A 14,789-nucleotide genomic window follows, 5' to 3' on the forward strand; every position below is an offset into this window, starting at 1 on the left:
ATGGGGCTGAGGATGTGGGGTGGGGGGAGGCCCTGACTTTGGTATCGGGGGTTACCTCAGGCGCTGGGAAAACGCCTCGGTGGGGGGGTAGGGGGGGAGAGGCGACGGGCGGGTGGGGGGGAGAAGAAATGTGGGGTGGGGGCGCGGTCCTGACGGGGAGGGCGTCGAGGGGAGGGGGCGCTCGGCCAGGGCTGCTCTACCCGTCATTCCGTCCCGGCGTCGCGTCAGTCCGTTGCTCCGTCCGCCGGTCCTCTCCGCTCTCCCTCCCTCGGCTCCAGCGCCCAAGTCCCGCCTGCCGCCCGAGGAGGCGCCGCCACTCAGGCGGAGCGCGCACGCGCAGTGGCCTCGTTCCCCTCCCACCCCTCCCGCCGGAGAGGCGGTTGGAGCCGCTGGAACGTGGGCGCGAGGGAAGAGAGAGAAGGAGAAAGGAGCCGCCGAGGATGGGAGGGAGGGGAGAGATCGGGAGCGCGCGGCGGCGGCGCGCCTGCCGCGCATGCGCAGAAGGACAGAAGCCCTTCGCTAGCTCCTTACCCTTCTCCCCTCCCACCACATATTGATTGATTGATTGATTGATTGATTGATTGATTGATTAAAGCAGGGCTAAAGGAGATTTAAAAATAAATAAATCAAATAGAATTTAAAGTGTTTTTTTTTAAAAAAAAATGGGGGGAATAGGTAAATAGCTGTTTCCTATACTGTAAGCTACAGTTAGAACTGGATATGGAACAACCAATTGGTTCAAAATTGGGAAAGGAGTACCACAAGGCTGTATATTGTCTCCCTGCTTATTTAACTTATATGCAGAATTCATCATGCGAAAGGCTGGGCTGGATGAATCCCAAGCCGGAATTAAGATTGCTGGAAGAAATATCAACAGTCTCAGATATGCAGATGATACAACCTTGATGGCAGAAAGTGAGGAGAAATTAAAGAACCTTTTAATGGGGGTGAAAGAGGAGATTGCAAAATATGGTCTGAAGCGCAACATCTTTAGAGTCCCATGGACTGCAAGAAGATCAAACCTATCCATTCTTACGGAAATCAGCCCTGAGTGTTCACTGGAAGGACAGATCGTGAAGCTGAGGCTCCAATACTTTGGCCACCTCATGAGAAGAGAAGACTCCCTGGAAAAGACCCTGATGTTGGGAAAGATTGAAGGCACAAGGAGAAGGGGACGACAGAGGACGAGATGGTGGGACAGTGTTCTCGAAGCTACAAACATGAGTCTGACCAAACTGCGGGAGGCAGTGGAAGACAGGAGTGCCTGGCGTGCTCTGGTCCATGGAGTCACGAAGAGTTGGACACGACTAAATGACTAAACAACAACAACAATACTGTAATTATGGAATTGTCTCCCAGGTCCTAGAATGAATAATGGAATCTTAGAGTTGGGAGGTTCCCCCAAGGGTCATCTAGTCCAACCCCCTGCCATGCAGGGAACTCAGCTAAAACATGCATGACAGATGGCCATCCAACCTCTGCTTGAAAACCTCCAAGGAAGGGAAGTCCACCTCTTGTGGAAGTCCGCTCCACAACAGCTCTTACTGTCATAAAGTTCTTCCTGATGCTTAGTTAGAATCTCCTTGCAAGAAAGGAGATTCTGAAGCCATTGGTTCGAGTCCTACCCTCCAGAGCAGGAGAAGACAAGCTTATTCCCTCCTCCATGTGACAGCCATTCAGATACAGTGGTGCCCCGCAAGACGAATGCCTCGCAAGACGGAAAACTCACTAGACGAAAGAGTTTTCCGTTTTGGAGGTGCTTCGCAAAACGAATTTCCTATGGGCTTGCTTCGCAAGACGACAATGTCCTGCGAGTTCCTGCTGTTTTTTTTTTCCTTTTCCCCACTTTTTTCTAAGCCGTTAAGCCGCTTATCAGCTGATCTGATCAGCAGATAAGCCGCTAAAAGCCTCTAATAGCGCTAATCCGCTAATCCGTCAATGGGCTTGCTTCGCAAGACGAAAAAACCGCTAGACGAAGAGAATCACAGAACGGATTCTTTTCGTCTTGTGAGGCACCACTGTATTTGAAGATAGCTATCATATCTCCTCTCAGTCTCCTCTTTTCTAACCTAAACATACCCAGCTCCTTCAACTGTTCCTCATAAAGCTTGGTTTCCAGACCCTTCTTCATCTTGGTCATCTTCCTCTGCACATGTTCCAACTTGTGACGCTCAGAATTGGACACAGTATTACAAGTGTGGTCTAATTACGGCAAAATAGAGAGCTAATTACGGCAAAATAGGAATGTGGGTGGCGCTGTGGTCTAAACCACAGAGCCTAGGGCTTGCCAATCAGAAGGTTGGCGGTTCAAATCCCTGCGACAGGGTGAGCTCCCGTTGCTCTGTCCCAGCTCCTGCCAACCTAGCAGTTTGAAAGCACATCAAAGTGCGGACAAATACCAGTACCTTTACCTTTACCTAGAGAACTACTATTACTTCCCTTGATCTAAACACTATACAGTGGTACCTTGGGTTAAGTACCGTATTTTTTGCACCATAACACTCACTTTTTTCCTCCTAAAAAGTAAGAGGAAATGTCTGTGCGTGTTATGGAGGGAATGCCTACGGGTGGCATGCCTACGGATTTTCCTCCTCTAAAAACTATGTGCGTGTTATGGTCGGGTGCGTGTTATAGAGCGAAAAATACGGTACTTAATTCGTTCCGGAGGTCCGTTCTTAACCTGAAACTGTTCTTAACCTGAAGCACCACTTTAGCTAATGGGGCCTCCTGCTGCCGTCGCTGGCGCACGATTTCTGTTCTCATCCTGGAGCAAAGTTCTTAACCCGAGGTACTATTTCTGGGTTAGCAGAGTCTGTAACCTGAAGCGTATGTAACCCAAGGTACCACTGTACTTCTGTTGATGCAGCCTAGAATAGCATTAGCTTTTTTTTTTGCTGCTGCATCACATTGTGGACTCATGTTAAGCTTGTGGTCGGTCCACCAAGACCCCTAGATCCTTTTTTTACATGTACGGCTAGTAAGCCAGGTGCCCCCCATCCTATATTTGTGCATCTGGTTCTTCCTGCCTAAGCGCAGAACTTTACATTTGTCCCTATTTAAATTCATTTTGTTAGGTTGCGCCTAGTTCTCCAATCTGTTAAGGTCCTCTTCAATCCTGTTTCTGCCTTCCACAAGTCAGGGACAGCAAAGAACGTGGCCCACAAGACCAGGAGAACAATAAAATAATTTAAAATAATGTAAGATTATAAAATCATGAAATCCCAAACAAATGATGAACACAGAGTCAAATGAATTCTGTAAAAATGCTTGGCAGAACAAATATGTTTCTGACATTATGAATTATGATAATACTAGTGTAATTATAAATTACCTTTGTGTGGCTTTTAATTATAAGCTGTTTTGAAGACCAATCGTGTGTGTGTGTGTTTAATGCACAAATAGTGTATATGAAAGGTTTTGAACACGGCGTAAGCTTTCTCTGCCTCAGTGTAAAAGGTGAACCTCCATTTCCTGAGACTGCCTGAGGACTTTGCCCAGCTGTTGTAAGACTATGACTAGGATATAGTGTCTGCCTCCCTCCCAGCAGCCCGGCCTAGTTGTGGCTGAGGGCAAGGTACAGGAAATGTTAGCATCTCGGCATCTGTTGACACTCCAGAGTGGCTGGGAAAACCCAGTCAGGTGGGCAGGGTGCAAATAAAAAAAAAAAATCTTCCTATTACTATTATTACTCAGTCTTGCATATTCGGTTTCTGCATATGGAAGAGGCAAACTTTTGGCATTGCTTCTTACCTAGGGACCTTCCCCCCCCCCCCCATTTTTCTTTTTTGCAAATCCACAAATCATATACCGTGGTACCTCAGATTAAGTACTTAATTCGTTTTGGAGGTCCGTACTTAACCTGAAACTGTTCTTAACCTGAAGCACCACTTTAGCTAATGGGGCCTCCTGCTGCCGCCGCACTGCCAGAGCACGATTTCTGTTCTCATCCTGAAGCAAAGTTCTTAACCTAAAACACTATTTCTGGGTTAGCGGAGTGTGTAACCTGAAGCATATGTAACCCGAAGTGTATGTAACCTGAGGTACCACTGTATCAGACAGCCTACAATTCAGTCAATTGGCAAATGTTTTCCACTTTGAAAATCAACAAATGCCCACCCAACCCCTTTTCTTTGCTTGGCCTATGCACACAGGTCAATGTTCGTTCCAGCTTCATTCCGCTCCCACAACTGGTGGTTGAAGCCAAAGTACGCATGACATGAGCCTCGATCCATCTGGATCCTGTCTCTCCTGTCTGATGCCCTTTCCTTCAAATCAGCTTCCGCCCTCGGAAGCAGAGGTCAGCCCGAGCTGCGTGCATTTCAGGCAGCCGGCGACTTGCCCCGATGACAGCTGCAGTGAATTGGAGGGAAACAAATCAGGTAATGGGCAACTGGCGAAGTTATCTCTGCCCCTTCCCTGGCATGTACAGAAGTTTAAGAAACTGGAAGGAGACATCACCTCGCTGTCTTTCGAGCCACTAATGTGTGCATAGCCTTAGTTCCCTGCCTTTCGTGGCTCGCTTTAGTTAAAAGTTACTTTGCTGGTTTGTTTGTTCAACATATTTCTATAACGCCCTTCACCAAAAAAATGTTCAGCTTACGGCTTCGATCTGTGGAACTAATACTGTACCACCTAATTCACAGCTCTGAAAACAATCTTTTAGGACAGTGGAACTCCCTGCCTATTGACATTAAGCGGGTGCCTTTGTTGTGCTCTTTTCATCACCTGCTTAAAACATTTCTGTTTGGGCAAGAGATATCAATGTGTTTCATTAGTACCTCATATTGTTAATTATTTTGAAATGCTGTTTTACTATTTTTATTTATAATTTTAATATCAATTGTAAACCACTTAGAGGTTTTACAACAATCATGTGGTACATACATTGTGTTAAATAAAACCAATAACAAAAAATGCATATCAGAAAGGTGCTGCCTCTGTTGTCTTTTTGATGTCCAGTGAAGATCTTCCTTTTTTTTCAAGAAGACTTTGAAGTGGAGATATTTATTCTAGCCTGTTGCCTGTCATTGGATTTGACACTGTTTTCGCACACAAAAATCATCATCGCTTTTAATTCGTATACCGTCTTTCTATCTTACAATAGCCAAGGTGGTTTACAAGCTGAAGAAACAAGGAGTGTACACCTTATAACAATCTATTGCAATACAGAAATGTGATAATAAAACATAACTTTACTTATGTGTACATTTTGGGGGGTGGACGCAGGTGGTGCTGTGGTCTAAACCACTGAGCCTAGGGCTTGCCGATCGGAAGGTTGGTGGTTTGAATCCCCGCAACAGGGTGAGCTCCCGTTGCTCGGTCCCAGCTCCTGCCCACCTAGCAGTTCGAAAGCACACCAGTGCAAGTAGATAAATAGATACCGCTCGGGCGGGAAGGTAAACGGCATTTCCGTGCACTGCTCTGGTTTGCCAGAAGTGGCTTAGTCATGCTGGCCACATGACCCGGAAGCTGTCTGTGGACAAACGCCGGCTCCCTCGGCCTATAGAGCGAGATGAGCGCTGCAACCCCAGAGTTATCTGCAACTGGACCCAATGGTCAGGGGTACCTTTACATGTGTTTTAAATTGTCACAATTGTTTTACTATATGAAATAGCGCAACTCTTCTTGCTGTTGGCTTTTTTAAATTGTGCGATCACTTCAAGACATTTGTGGGAAGCAATTCATGTAGGAAAATAAGCAGGCACTCACAGAAATGAATTCTTGTCTGTAGATTATGGGATCTTGCAGACACTGATGCAACTATAATGTCATGCTTTGGCTGGAGACAGAGGAGGAGTGGGAGGCACCAGTTGGGAAACCCCCATGGGAAGACAGCTCGGAGCCCAGGGAGTGGTGGTGGGACGATGAATGGTCGGAGTGAGAAGAGGGAGCAGACAGGGAGGTGTTGGTGTTGGAAGATGAAGTGGTAACAGGGTTTAGTGAGCAGGAAGAGGTTGTGGCAGAGAGTGGTCCAGAATCAGAGACAGAAGCAGAGGCTGGAGAGGAGGGGGACCAAGAGGCCAAGATGAATCAGGGTGGTCAAGAAGGCAAGAGGTCTCCCCCTCCTGCTGCAACTAGCTCCCCTCCTCCCTGGTCGCCCAGACCCAAAGAGGTATGAAGAGGGCGAAGCAAAGACAGGCAAGGCGACAGAGTCTCAGATTGCTTGGGAATGTACAGGGGGTGGGAGGAGACTTAGAGAGCTGTGGGAAGCCAGGGACCTTCAGTCCTTGCAACTACCTCATTGGGGTTAGACCTGCTGGAAAGAGTTGCTGTGCTCACTAGGCCTGAACTATTTAGTTTCTTTGAACACAAAGTTAAGTTCACTGGCACCTTGTGAGTTATGGCTGACTTGCTCCCAACATCTGCCCTGACATATATGCTGGTTAGTGGAACAGTGCATTTGCTCAATGCACTGCAGAATCCTATGCTTGCTTCCTTGGAATAAGTCTCATTTATTTAAACACGCTTTGCTCACAAGTCCAGGAGGCGAATGACTGCAGCATTAACGCTAGGGAAATTTAATGCCCTTGTAGTAGAAACAGAAGCTTGGATTACAAGTGCTTGGATAGCCCCACATTGCAAGCTCTTTGAAGAATGCTGTCTGGGTTCCACACAAGCCTGGTATCTTGTGTGCGTTCCTAGCCCAAAGTCAACGTCCTTTGGAAAAGCCCTTAGTTAAGAGGATTAAAGGTGCAAACTTGCTTGTATTGACTTGGGAGTAAGCCCCACTGGGCACAGTGGGGCTTACTTCCAGGTAAATACGCACAGGATCAAGTTGTAACATGAACTTTGCTGAAACAATACTGCAGCCTGCAATAAGATCAGGACTCTGTCTTAAGAAGGCTGTCAAAATATTATTATTATTATTATTATTATTATTATTATTATTATTAATTATTTATACCCCGCCCATCTGGCTGGGCTTCCCCAGCCACTCTGGGCGGCTTCCAAAAGAATATTAAAATACTATAATACATCAAACATTAAAAGCTTCCCGAAACAGGGCTGCCTTCAGATGTCTTCTAAAAGCCTGGTAGTTGTTGTTCTCTTTGACATCTGGTGGGAGGGTGTTCCACAGGGAAGGCGCCACATAGAAAGAAGGCGCCATATAGAAAGAAGGTCCTTTTGTTGGGTAATCTGAGACAGCTACTCCAGGCAGCAGATGTTGAGTGCTGAGTAGGACATAGACAGGTATCACCCTATGAGGTCGCCCTCCTCTGCACACTTTCCAGTTTATCAATATCCTTCGTAAATTGTGGTGCCCAGAATTGGATACAGTATTCCAAGTGTGGTCTGGCTAAGGCAGAATAGAGAGCTACTATTACTTCCCTTAAAAGGGACGCGGGTGGCGCTGTGGGTTAAACCACAGAGTCTAGGACTTGCCGATCAGAAGGTCGGCGGTTCAAATCCCCATGACAGGGTGAGCTTCCGTTGCTCGGTCCCTGCTCCTGCCAACCTAGCAGTTCGAAAGCATTACCAACTCACTACCAGGGGAACTAAAGGCTTGTACTAAAGACTCCATGGAAGAAGTTGGTTTTAAGAGGGGTTTTGAAGGGACTTAGGGAAGTGGGCAGATGTGGGTGGCACTGTGGTCTAAACCACAGACCCTAGGGCTTGCCGATCAGAAGGTTGGCAGTTCGAATTCCCGCCACGGGGTGAGCACCTGTTGCTCGGTCCCTGCTCCTGCCAACCTAGCAGTTCGAAAGCACGTCAAAGTGCAAGTAGATAAATAGGTACCACTCCAGCAGGAAGGTAAACGGCGTTTCTGTGCGCTGCTCTGGTTCGCCAGAAGCGGCTTAGTCATGCTGGCCACATGACCCAGAAGCTATACGCCGGCTCCCTCGGCCAATAAAGCGAGATGAGCACCGCAACCCCAGAGTCGGTCACGACTGGAGCTAATGGTCAGGGGTCCCTTTACAGTGGTGCCTCGCAAAATGAAATTAATCCGTTCCGCGAGCCTCTTCGTCTAGCGGTTTTTTCGTCTTGCGAAGCAACCCTATTAGCGGCTTAGCGGATTAGCGCTATTAGCGGATTAGCGGCTATTAAAGGATTAGCGGCTATTAAAGGCTTAGCGGCTATTAAAGGCTTAGCAGATTAGCGGCTAAAAGGCTATTAGCGGCTTAGCGGCTTAGAAAAGGGGGGGGGAGCGAAAAAAATCGGAACACTTGCAAGACGTTTTTGTCTTGCAAAGCAAGCCCATAGGGAAAATCGTCTTGCGAAGCAGCTCAAAAACGGAAAACCCTTTCGTCTAGCGGGTTTTCCGTCTTGCGAGGCATTCGTCTTGCGGGGCACCACTGTACCTTTAACCATATCGTAAGACGGTAATACCAGTCTGCCTCTCAAATAATTCTTAAGTATAGGGTGAAAATAAAGGTAGAAAGGTTAACTTGGTTAACTTGATATTTGGCAATCCATAACGAATCTCTTTGTTTAAATTTCCAAGTGATATTTGCATCCATTTCCTTTCTGGTTGTTATTGAATCAGGCCACACCGCCACAAATCCCTTTTACAATCTATAGTTACGATGCCGGCAGCGTTGCCTAATCAGAAGATGCATGCCTGGAAAGCGGCAATAAAACCAGGACCTCGTTAACACTACAAACTTAGAGCTGATTTAAGCCATTGCATTGTTGTTTAGTCGTGTCCAACTCTTTGTGACCCCATGGACCAGAGCACGCCAGGCACTCCTGTCTTCCACTGCCTCCCGCAGTTTGGTCAAACTCATGTTCGTAGCTTCGAGGGTCTTTTCCAGGGAGTCTTCTCTTCTCATGAGGTGGCCAAAGTATTGGAGCCTCAGCTTCAGGATCTGTCCTTCCAGTGAGCACTCAGGGCTGATTTCCTTCAGAATGGATAGGTTTGATCTTCTTGCAGTCCATGGGACTCTCAAGAGTCTCCTCCAGCACCAGAATTCAAAAGCATCAATTCTTCGGCGATCAGCCTTCTTTATGGTCCAGCTCTCACTTCCATACATCACTACTGGGAAAAGCATAGCTTTAACTATACGGACCTTTGTTGGCAAGGTGATTTGTTGGCCATTGCATTAGGACTGATAATTTTGTGCAATGGGACGCTGGGCACTCTGCTACAATTGCAAAACCACAGTTCCCAGGCTCCTTCCCGTACTTGGCCCTTAGGACCCCTAGCAGGCTAGCACCCTCACCATCCTCTCCAAGCCACCGCCCCTAAACACCCCCACACCTACCGTATTTTTCACTCTATAAGACGCACCAGACCACAAGACACACCTAGTTTTTGGAGGAGGAAAACAAGAAAAAAAATATATTCTGAATCTCAGAAGCCAGAACAGCAAGAGGGATCGCTGTGCAGTGAAAGCAGCAATCCCTCTTGCTGTTCTGGCTTCTGGGATAGCTGCGCAGCCTGCATTCACTCTATAAGACACACACACATTTCCCCTTACTTTTTAGGAGGGAAAAAGTGAGTCTTATAAAGCAAAAAATACGGTATCTTGCTCCCTCCTTGAATGTTTTTGCCTTGCTGGAATATGTCTTTGAACTCCAAGAACAGGCACATCCCATTCTGTTGTTTAATGTGGATAGCAAGCTTCCTTTGGTAGTAAGTTTCAGTTTGAGAAGCGGCTTGTCTCCTTGGCAATCATGACACCTGTGGTCTCAATAGGTTTTGTGCGTATGTTGCGTCTCCCTATGCGCATGTTGCGACTTTAATGCACAAACATAACGCTCGTCCATACTGTCATTTAATGCGCTCTCAAAACATGATGTCGGGGTCCGGGTGGGTTCATACGGAAAGAGGTGGTCCTTGAGGTATTGCGGTCCTTGACCCAAAGGGCCATGGACCTCAGCCTGAAAAATGTTCCCCACCTGCGCTATGCTTTGCTAAACACAAAGGTGGTAGCTGAGTGGAAAATAACATCAGAGAGTCATTTAATCCTCAACTCCAGCTTCAAACAGCCTGGGATCAATATGCCTCAAAGACCAGCTGCTTCTTGCTGCCCCCACCTTGCACACTGTCACTATGACCTTGTTCATTGTGCAGCGCATGCCCTTCGTTGCACACCGTCTGCAGATTTCTCCTCAAAGGTTGTGGAGACGTCACTGTTGCCCATGAAACAAAGTGCAGTATTTTGCACCTGTTCTTCTTCTTCTCGGCTTGCAGGTGTTTTTGTTTGTCAGTGCCTTGAATAACCACTTGCCCTACACTTTGCAGCTGTTGTTCCCCAAAATTGTGCATTAATTGCTCTTTGTGGGAACTGTGTGGAATGAGAGCGCTTCCAGACAACCAGTGCTATTTTTCTAGAGAAAAGAGGTGTCGGAGCTCACTGTGAACACCTCCATTGTTTTCTAATGATGGCAATGGCGCCCACCTGAGACGTGCCGGAGCTGAGTTTCTGCAAGTTCCTGCTGGAAAAATGGCCTGCAGACAACCCATTGACCATTCATCCTGATTTGCCGCAGTATAATGCAGTGCATGTACAGAATGGGAGGCAAGAAGAGGAGGGAGGGGCAAATTTTGGACTCACACTGAGTGCCACTGAAAGACCAAACTTCACCTTTGGTTGCTACATAATGAAAGCGGCGGCGGTGGGGGGGCAGTATTTTATGTATACATGCATGTATGTATAAGGTGCCATCAATAGGTTCTTAAATGGTCCCTGCCCCAAAGGGTTTACAGTCATAATTTTGACACAGAGAAAATACAGAGGAAGGGGAGAGGTGCAGGGATAAGCAAGGAGAATATGGGCTACTGCGTGAGATGCAATAATAATAACAGATGCCAACAAAGCAGGGTTTTGTGTCTGTGTGTGGGTTTTTTAAAAAAAGTAAAAAATTAGTAAGTAGAAAAAATAAAATGAATTTCAAAGTTTTCTTAAGCAGGAAAAAATACTACAATAAAGGAAAAAATAATGCAAAAGTTATATGTATAAACATGAACGGCAAATCCTGTACTTCTCAAACAATCTCGGGTTCCTCCACGTAGACATTCTCTGTTGGAGTATTTCTCTTCCAAAAAGGCATCCACTGTGCCAAAAGTATTATTTATTGTAACTATTTGTTTTTAATACTGCCCTCTGATCATATTTCCTGGGCTGTTTACAAGATAACTGAAACAATTAAAAGGAACAAGAAAGAAAGAAAGAAAGAAAGAAAGAAAGAAAGAAAGAAAGAAAGAAAGAGCTAAATGCCAAAAAATTATAAGAGCGGCATAAAGAAAATAACTCCTCTCACCTTCCCAAAGATGCGTGATATGGCTTAACTTATAGATAAGCATCAGATTCCATTTCTCACGCTTCCAGACCTCAGAGAAGATTTTGTTTGTTGGTTTTTTAGCTGGTGAAAGTCAGAGTTGCCTCTTAAACGCCACTCTTCTGCTATGTGCTATGTGCATAGATACAATCGGGAGCTTTGATATCTAGATGAAATGCAAAACCGTTTTATGGCGAAGGCTCAAAGCCAAGCTCCCCCAGTCCAGGGTGTGTCTACATCTGAAGGCGAGGAGAACAGAGCTTACTGGAAAAGTTTTGTTCAGAGGAGTTTGGGGGATCACGTGATCCGCAAAGTCACTTTGCAACTTGAAGCTCACTTCTGCTATGAAGCTTGGGAAAGAGCTGATAAGACTCTTCCAGCCACCCACACAGCTACACCAGTCTCATCCTTTTCTTCATCGGGTGTCAAGCATATTCCAAAGGCACCCTTAAGTGTGTGCAACAACCATATAGTGGTAGGGAAAGAAAAACACTCTGTACATGCTCAGAGGTGCTTGCTTATTTCTTCACATATTCCAGGGGTGGGCCAAGCATTACAAAAGAAAGAAAAAATCTCAAGCTTCAGGTCCGAAGTCAAATTCAGAATTGTAGGGTGCCCTTTACATTTCCCCTAACTAAGCTTTGAACAGAATTTGTACCGGGACCATGAAACGGCAGCATAGGACATTTTTTTTATGTATGTTAGTATGTTTTTTCAAAATATGTTAGTATATCCTCCTGGCTATTACTTATCTCCTGTTTTCGGTGGGGATAAGTAATAAAAACAGAGGGCAGGAGATCTACTTTGGCGATCACTCGTAGCCGAGTAAGATTGTCTTCCATAAACACTGTTTTAACAATGAGTCAGTAAGTGACAGTGGAGGCCAATTCTGGATCCACATGTCCGTCCACAGTGGGGACCTTGGTTTCCAGTCGGGAGTTGATCACGGTGAGGGTTTGCCAAGCGTGCCTTCCTCTTACCACATTTCTCCCTTTCGTCCTGAGTTTGAGCGTCTTCAAAACCCATGACACCTTTGGTAAAGGCTGTTCTCCAATTGGAGCACTCGCAGACCAGTGTTTCCCAGTTGTCAGTGTTTATACTACATTTTTAAAGATTTGCTTAGAGACATCTCTTTTGTTGACCACCAGCATTACGTTTTCCATTTTTAAGTTTGGAATATAGTAGTTGCTTTGGAAGACGATCATCAGGCATCCGAACAACATGACCAGTCCAACGAAGTTGATGTTAAAGACTCAATGCTTCAGTGGGACAAGGGTGTGGATTAAGGTGTGTAAGGAAGCCTAAAAGAGATCCGTTTTGTTGTTTTTTTCATGGTGGTGTTTTTTTAAATATCAAATGTCATGCTAGCAGCATCTCCACCCCCATCGTTCAGCTCGGATACTGAGGTCCATCTCTGAGGGCCTTCAGGCGGTTCCCCTCTATGAGAAGTGAGGTTACAGGGAACCAGACAGAGGGCCTTCTCTTTAGCGGCACCTGCCCTGTGGAACACCCTTCTACCAGATGTCAAGGAAATAAACAATTGGCTGACTTTTAGAAGACATCTGAAGGCAGCCCTGTTTAGGGAAGTTTTTAATGTTTGATCTTTTATCGTGTTTTTAATGTTCTGTTGGGAGCTGCCCAGAGTGGCTGGGGAAGCCCAGCCAGATGGGCGGGGTATAAATAATAAATTATTATTAGTAGTAGTAGCAGTGGCGTAGCGTGGGGGTGCAGGGGGGGGGCGGCCGCACCGGGCGCAACATCTGGGGGTTAGGATTAGGGGGCGCAAATCCACGGGTTAGGGGGTGCAAATTACTTGCCTTGCCCCGGGTGCTGACAACCCACGCTACACCACTGAGTAGTAGTATTATTATAGCTCAGTTGGTAGAGCATGAGACTCTAAATCTCAGACTCATGAGTTCATATAGGTGAAAGAGTCCAGCATTGCAGGGGGTTGGATTAGTTGGCCTTCGTGTTCTCTTCCAACTCTGCAATATTACAAATTATTTCAGAAATTTCTCTCGCTTTTTCTCGTTGTGCCCCTGTTTCGCTCATGCCCTAAGCACAAGCCGTTTGGGCAACTGAGCACGGATTGATTATAAATCAGGGTATGTGATTCTTGCGCAAATACACATCCTCTTTTTTTCAGCGATGTATCCTCTTTCTTTCTGCAGTTGGCGGATGAAAGGGAAGTGCTTCTGTGACTGTGGTGAAGGCGTCAGCGCGTCTGGCTGTTAACCAGAAGTTTGGTGGCTTGAGCCCACCCAGGGACGGGATGCCTGCCTTGCGGTGGGGTTGGACTAGATGAGGCTAAGGATCCCTTTCAGCTCTAGGATTCCACTCTAGGATTGTGTGAGACCTGAGTTCAAATCCTGACTCAACCTGGTGTGGCCCTGCATGAAAAACCTCTCCCTTTTGATACGATACGATAATCTTTATTGTCATTGTCCCATACAGAACAACGAAATTGAAAAAAATCTACATCAGACATTCAAAAACCAACAAGCCTGCTATCCCAGCTATCCCAGCCTGGTTAACTCCCTAAAAACTCCGATACCCCATAAATAAATACAATATACTCCCATAGAGACTACCTTACACTGCATTTAAAACCAAAATCGCATTTGGATAAAAACTGTTTCTCAGGCAGCTAGTCCTAGTCTTTATAACCCTGTACCTTCTTCCAGAAGGCAGAAGCTGAAAGAGATCATTTCCGGGGTGCGCACTATCCTGCACTATCTCTGCAGCTTTCTTATGACACCTGGAAGCATAGATTTGATCCAAAGTGGGAAGAGCGCACCCAATTATTCTCTCTGCAGTCTTTATAACCCTGGACAGCCTTGTTTTTTCCCTGACCGTGCAGCTCCCAAACCACACACGGAGACCATAAGTTAATACAGTCTCAACTGCACAATGGTAAAAAGCCATCAACAGGTCCTTTGAGAGATTATTTTTCCAGAGGATTCTCAGAAAATATAACCTCTGCTGTGCTCTCTTCATCAGATCTTTACTGTTTTCTCCCCAGGTTAGGTCATCTGCTGCCCTGCCCTGCAGGGTTGAGGATGAGGTGGGTCAATCCCTTGGAGGCCTCCCTGAGAGGAAGGGGGACAAGAGGCAAACGTGAGAAATATTTGCTCTTTCTCCATGCGCGCGCATGGGTGCGCATAGTTGCCATGGCGAACACCGTTCCCATAAACAGGCCCCCTAAGCGCTGCTCATATCACACCAGGTCAATGAGGCATCACTAAGCGCCATTATCTCGCTGGTCTTCCAGGCCTCAATTTAAGCAGTTTTACTTAAATTAGCGGCACCCGCGAGGGTAGTTATTAGAACATTACAAAAAGAGAGGATTTATGGGTAGCAAGCGAGGCCGCAGCTGCAGCTGGGAAAGCCTTCTCCTGTTGCCTCTCATTCATGCTCTCGTCACTCCCTTCCTTTGAAGACGGCTTCAAGACTTGCTCCTGCTTTTGGCTGACAGCCGTGCTACAGGTCTTCCATTCAGGCCTCCAATTTATTTGCCAATTTTATTTGGTGTGGGTTTTTTCTTCAGAGGGGCCAGAATCTGTGCT

The 14,789-nt window shown here is 46.3% G+C and overlaps 1 protein-coding gene across 3 annotated transcripts in view; it reads right to left on the reverse strand.

Annotated features, from left to right (window-relative positions):
• The window catches only part of SGPP1 (sphingosine-1-phosphate phosphatase 1), a 34,248-nt gene extending 22,788 nt beyond the window's left edge, over window positions 1-11,460 (reverse strand). The window contains exon 1 of one of the 3 annotated variants that reach the window (XM_081193343.1): window positions 11,206-11,460. The gene's annotated coding sequence lies outside the window, so the exon portion shown is untranslated. Of the gene's footprint in view, window positions 1-200; window positions 348-11,205 lie in introns of those variants that run through there. The other 2 variants (XM_081193342.1, XM_081193344.1) reach the window with 2 other exon arrangements.
• Between the last annotated feature and the right edge of the window lie 3,329 nt (window positions 11,461-14,789).

Source organism: Podarcis bocagei, assembly GCF_964188305.1.
Source record: "Podarcis bocagei genome assembly, chromosome: 1".
NCBI classification, from domain to species: domain Eukaryota; kingdom Metazoa; phylum Chordata; class Lepidosauria; order Squamata; family Lacertidae; genus Podarcis; species Podarcis bocagei.